Consider the following 6841-nt stretch of genomic DNA (forward strand, 5'->3'; position numbering starts at 1 on the left):
ACCTTAGCCATGATGTCCCCCCTGAGAGTGAGGCGTCCCAATCCCACACCAGGCTCAATTCAGACCACCAGTGTACTTCATTTCCCAAAGTTTTTCCAAGCCTCAGGTCCCTTAGATAAGATATGGGGATAAGAAGATCCTACCGCAAATGGGCGCTTTGAAGATAAAATGATTAATTTATGTAAAGCACTTAGCATAATACCTGGCACATAATAGGCCCTCCGCAAATGTTTTTGCAATTTTATATAGTAGACAGAATGAGGGCCCGATTCTACGTGCCTGAAGACGTGTGCCACAGCTTCCAAAAAAATTTTTTTTGTCTTCGTGGGACTGTTTCTTCAATCTGAGCCACCTTCTGCCAACAGAAAGCCTTCCCCTGATGTTCCTGTCTCTTTCCCTCCTTTGTTTGTTTTAGTCCTGCTTCTCCGGTGATTGCTCACAGGAAACATTCCTAGAAAAACCTCAAGGGACTGACTTCCTTTGTGCTTCAGGGCAGCAGACAGAGTCTGTGTTCTGTTGACTGCAGCTGTGCTCCCGCCTCCCTGGGGACCGCGGGCAGGCTGCTACGACTGCCTTCCTTCCTTTCCTTCTGCCCACCTACAAAATAGTCACATCAGTGCCACCCTAATAGCTTTGAAAATACCAGGTCCCGGGGAAGGCACAGCTTTTTTGTTGTTGTTGTCAGATGAGAGCCATTTGGCTGGCACAAAGAAACAGGCCATCTGGAGAGGACTCTGAGACTTCAGTAATTTGAACCAGTGACTCCACTCATTTTTATTTATTGTAAAAAACCAATATTATAACAACATGAAAGGCCATTTCTTAAAAAGGAAGACAAGATTATTTATGATCCCATCACCCTAACACCACAACGGTTTCCTTTTTTTTTTAAGCTCTCTTCCAGTTTTTGGCCACATGATAGAAGTTTGCATATAATGTCTGTCCTTTTTTTTGTTTTCACTTAATATTATATCTTAAGCCTTTTCCAGTGTTGTTATAATCTTCACATTGGTCTCTATCCTCTTTTTTTTTTAAATTACAAATATTCCAGCTGATTTGACTGAGGCATAATTAATGATTCCTTAACCCTTGGGATTCTTGCTCATCCCCTTGAATCTTTGAGGTTGGCTCTTGGCAAACTGTAAATGAAAGGAACTTTATTTTCTGGGCACACTGCACTCCTTACAGATCTTCTTTCTTCCCTGCTAGCAATTTTAGCCCAAGAGTTCTCTTGGCATATCCCAATGCCAACCTGCTCTCTAAGCCCATTCAGTGGGCTATTAAAAAATAATAACATAGCCCAGCCAGCGTAGCTCAGCGGTTGAGCATTGACCTATGAACTAGGAGGTCACAGTTCAATTCCCAATCAGGGCACATACTTGGGTTGCGGGCTCAATCCCCAGTGTGGGGCATGCAGGAAACAGCCAATCAATGATTCTCTCTCATCATTGATGATTTTCTCTCTCTCTCTCTCCCTCTCCCTCTCCCTTCCTCTCTGAAATCAATAAAAATATATTTAAAATAATAATAATAATATAGGCCCTGGCCAGGTAGCTCTAGCCTGAGTAGTTGGTTAGAACGTCATCCCGCTATGCCAAGGTTGGGGTTCCATTTCTGATCAGGAAAGATACAAGAAGTAACCAATGAATGCATAAATAAGTGGAACAACAAATTGCTGTTTCTCTCTCTTGCTCTCTCCCTCTCTTTCTAAAATCAATCAGTAATAATCCTATATAATAAAACCCTAATATGCAAATAGACTGAAAAGTGGAACTGGTTGCTATGCCATGCACTGACCACCAGGGGGCAGATGCTCAATGCAGGAGCTGCTCCCTGGTGGCCAGTGTGCTCCCACAGGTGGAGCGCCACTCAGCCTGAAGCCGGGCTCACGGCTGGTGAGCGCAGTGGCGGTGGCGGGAGCCTCTTCCACTTCTGCACAGCACTAAGGCCCCTTGGGGAATGTCCATCTGCTGGCTTAGGCCCACTCCCCATCCCGGACTTCGAGAGGGCGCAGGCCAGGGTGAGGGACGCCTCCCCACCCTCCCAGTGCACCAATGTCATGCACCAGGCCTCCAGTAATAATAATAATAATAATATAGTTCTAGTTTTTCCTTAAAATAAAAGCAATACATGCTTATGTTGTCCAATTTGAGAAATACATAAGAGCAATTAATTTTTAAAAAATCTGCTGCCCTAGCTGGTTTGGCTCAGTGGGTAGAGCATCGGCTACCTACTCTGTCTGCTGCCCTGAAGCACCCAAGGGTCCTGGGTTTGATTCCACTCAAGGGCACATGCCTCGGTTTCAGGCTCAATCCGCAGTGGGGGGCATGCAGGAGGCAGCCAATCAATGATTCTCTCTCATCATTGATGTTTCTATCTCTCTCTCCCTCTCCCTTCCTCTCTGAAATCAATAAAAATATATCTTAAAAAAATCTGCTATAATCTTGCTATTCAATATCATATGCCACACTTCCTTATTACTTTCAAAAAAGCTGTTAGCACTTTTGACCCTAATTGTCTCTGCTAGTCTTTCCTCACAGACCCCGCTCTGCCTTCCAACTTTACTTCAAAAGCTAACTCGTGTTTTAATGATAAAGGCTGAATGAGTAAACTACACAAAGTATGTTATCTAAGACATTAGGTACTTGGTTTAGGTAGAAATATGCACAAACAGGTCACAGTGCAGCAAGTTGGGGCACCTGAGGTTAACTGGTTTAACCTACAGTGGAATTCATTGGCTCATAAAACTGGAATGTATAGCAAGCAGTAGGATGGGCTGTGGGGTGGTTTGATCTGGTGGCTCAAAAATGTCAAAAAGGAAATGGTTTCTTCCTAACCTCTCTCCCTGCTTCCCACAACATTCTCTTTCTAAGATAACCTCTTCCAATACTTAAAATTGTTGCCTTATCAGCAGTTTCTGAGGCCATTTACTGCCTGGCTCCTGTCTACCAGGAAATGAAAGCATCTCTCTCCCACCATCCAATACATTTCTGAGATTCCCTCTGATTGGATCAGTCTGGTTTCTATGGCCACCCATGAACCAATCCTAGAGGCAAGGAGGCTGGGATGCCTCTGGGTGGCTTAGACCAGCAGGTCTCAAACTCTGGTCACAAGACCCCTTTACACTTCTAAAAATTACTGAGGATCCCAAAGAAAATTTGTAATGGAAGTTTTATCTTTTGATATTTGCCAAATAAAATTAAATTCCTGCCCTGGCCAAGTAGCTCAGTTGGTTAGAGTGTCATCTGGATACACCAAGGTTGGGGGCTTGATCCCTGCTCAAGGCACATACAAGAATCAACCAATGAATGCATAAGTAAATGGAACAACAAATCAATGTCTGTTTCTCTCCCTCTCCCTCTCTCTCTCTCTCTCTCTCTCTCTCTCTCCCCTATCTCTCTCTCTCTCTCTCTCTCTCTCCCTTATCTTTCTCAAATCAATAAATTAAAAAGAAATATTTAAAGAGTAATTAAATTCTCTTTAGGACTGAGTTAATAGAAGACAGCTGAATTTTCATATCTGCTTCTGCATTCAACCCGTTGCAAATTGTTTTGGTTAAAGTACATGAAGAAAATCTGCTTCACATCAACGCGTAAGTAGAAAAGAAGGGAGTATTTTAATAACGTTTTAAGAAAATTGTGGATATTCTTCTTTAATACTACACCAAAACTCTCCAAGAGGTAATTTCTTAAAGGTTGCTCGCACTGTGGATCTGAAACCTTATCTATAAACTTTTCATATTGTTTAATGAAAATTCATTGTCTGACTTGCATGTGAAATAAATGATTTTGGAACATCATGCATTAGCCATTTGGAAAACATTGGCTCACTGAGTAAATGCAGCTCTTCCGAACGTTGACACATTATACATTATCCACTATCCAAAAATCACATTTATTAATCTCACCATCAGAAAAGCCCTTAAATATTGAGACGCTGTCTAACTCATGATGATATAAGTTTTCCAAAATTCTGAATTTCTTTTGAAAACTGGAGTTTTTTTCATCCTTGGCAACAGTCAACTGTTTTCCTTGAGCAGACAGGCTCACTTAGTTCATTTCCAAGAAAACATCTACCAAACACCCAAGTTAGAATAACCATAATCTGTCAGATGTTTTCTCAAGTAAAAAAATGGTGTTTCATGAAATCAAACAAACAGCTAGTTCAGCTTGCAACTCAAATGATTACACAAGCGCTTCTCCTTAATCATCAGACTTCAGTTTGTAGCAGAAGTGTTTTACGTGCAGTTTTCATTTTGTCATTCATTAAAAAGATGCATGCTCAATAATTGAGGTTTTAATAAAGTTAATAGTTTTCACTGCGCTAGTAAGAACGTTCTTAAGTGAAACTGCGTGTGTTTCACATGAGTATGTGGTGGTGGAGAATATTAGTACAATTGGGTGCAAGTACCTTGGTCTGTGAAGGCACCAGCAGTTCTGCACAGCTTTGCTGTTGAACCATCAGTGGGAATAGTAACGCCTTAGATGATTATGAACTAATTTTGACTTCAGAGATTCCTTGGAAGGTCCTCAGGGACCACTAGGAGGTCCACGGCCCAGACTCTTGAGAATCACTGACTTAGGTCAATTAAACCCCACTCCCGGAGCTAAGCGGGGGCAAACTTACCTAAGAGGGGAACGGCGGCACGGATGCTGAGGGCAGCCAAATGCCTGCTCACAGAATGGCCACAGTGACGAGCAGAAGGCACGAAAGACTTAAAAAATCATGGTTCCTGGCCCAGATTTACAGTTTCTTGCTAGCAGTCTCCAGAAGGTTTTTTTGACACCAGCCACTGACTTTAAGAGATTCCAGGTGAGGCTTGGAAATCTAGTGGCTGACCCTAATCTACCGTTTGGGAAATCGCTGCCTTAATCCAGAACAGTAGCTAAAGACGGCTCTGTCTGTGGCCAGCGAAAAGGATGTTTTGTGTCAGGGCTTGTCTTGATTCACAAGTGGGGCAGCCCATTTCCCTCCTAAATGTCAGTGGGTACAAGAGAAGCTAAACAGCTGTCCTATTAGGCTAGTTGGGGGGCAGCTTCAAGCTCCCCTTCTTCCTCACCACCACCACCTTCCACGCTAGAGTACTGCTGACCCCAAGCCAGCCAAAGTGTTTTCAGGGCCTGGTTCTATGGACAAGGAGTAACTGGGAGAAAAGGGGAAGAGACGCTGAAGCAAAGAGGTAAGGTGTCCGACCAAGCAGGCAGGCCTCAGGCTGGTCTCCAAAAGGGAGGGGGTGAGGCGCTCAGCACTCTGCCCGCAGCTGTCACGGCGGACCCAGGCGGCAGACCCAGGCAGCTGCCTTGCCTGGCCAGCCTTGGCCAACCTTCTGGATTAGATCTTCAGTGACAGCTTTCCCTCTTTTTATTTATTTATTTTTTTTCCCAAATGCTCAAGTGTCCTCACCTTAGAATCATGCAGAAGCATTTTTATGGCAAAATCTCTCTGGGAGGTGTGAAGGCAGTCTTCCCACCCTTTGCTTTGGGAGACTTCCCTCCTGATCACAGTTACCCAGCCACACATTTGTTCCAGAACCCCTGTCCCCAGGGAAGAACACACACACCTTCAAACCCTGTTTGGAGTAATGCAAATCGTGTAGAACTCCTTGCAATAAAAGAGTGACAAGGCTCTGGGCCTATGCAAATATATTTGGATCAAAGTCTAGGACAGTGATGGCGAACCTATGACACACGTGCCAGAGGTGACACGCGAACTCATTTTTTTGGTTGACTTTTCTTAGTTAAATGGCATTTAAATCTATAAAACAAATATCAAAAATATAAGTCTTTGTTTTACTATGGTTGCAAATATCAAAAAATTTCTATATGTGACACGGCACCACAGTTAAGTTAGGGTTTTTTCAAAATGCTGACACGCCGAGCTCAAAAGGTTTGCCATCACTGGTCTAGGAGCTTCTTTTCAAACAGGAAGTGGTATCACAACAGGCACACAACCACGATGCTTTGAATTCATTATCGTGAGAGGAAATTCTGAAAGCAGACCAACTTCACTGAAGAGTCAAGTCATGGGGCACAAATATGTCACCGGCACATAACACACACCGTTACAGAAATAACGTATCAACGTTTTAAACTCTTTTACATTTCTGAATTTTAGGAGTCACCCATATTTATGTTGTTTAAAAGTCTAGACTCAAAGGGGACTCCGGGGGTATGGGAGTGGGCGCTCCGAGGACAGGCTCTGACGCTGACCCAGGCCGCTGCTCTGAATGATTGAGGGTGACCCACTTCTCCCTCCCTGGACCTCGATCCCCCGTCTGCAAGGCTGGCGGAGAAGCAGCGTCGTCTCTCTCCATTGTCCCACACGTGGAAGGCTGCTCCAAAAGTTCCCAGCCGCGCCCGTGCTGCCCGTGCTGGCCGGGGGGCCGCGGAAGCGCGGGGCGAGGGTGGGCCTGGGGTGCGGTGGCCAGTGAGTCAAGCAGGCGACTGTGGAAGCCCCTCCATCCGCTGGCTCCGCACCCACGAGTCCCCCGCGCGGTAAGCGCCCCTAGAGGCAGACCGAACGCATCCTTTGTTCCTTCCACCCTCTAGCCGCCGCGCACAACTCCAGACCGGAGGACAGCCGGCCCACCGCCCCGGCTGAGTCCCAGTAGGGGTGCCCAGCTCCCCCAAACATCGCCGGGAGGCGGGGCTGTGCGTCCGGGGGCGGGGCCGCCGCGGTGGGCTTCGCGCACTCCGATTGGCTTCCGTGCCCCCCGTGACGCGCATCCCCCACGCCCCTCCTGCGCGCTCGCGCGGGCGAGCAGTCGGTCCCGGACTGAATGGGCGCGAGCGCGGCGCCGGGGGCAGGGCGGGCGCGCGGGGCCGGGGGCTGGCTGCGGGCG

The sequence above is a fragment of the Myotis lucifugus genome, unplaced genomic scaffold (genome assembly GCF_000147115.1).
Source record: "Myotis lucifugus unplaced genomic scaffold, Myoluc2.0 scaffold_531, whole genome shotgun sequence".
NCBI classification, from domain to species: Eukaryota; Metazoa; Chordata; class Mammalia; order Chiroptera; family Vespertilionidae; genus Myotis; species Myotis lucifugus.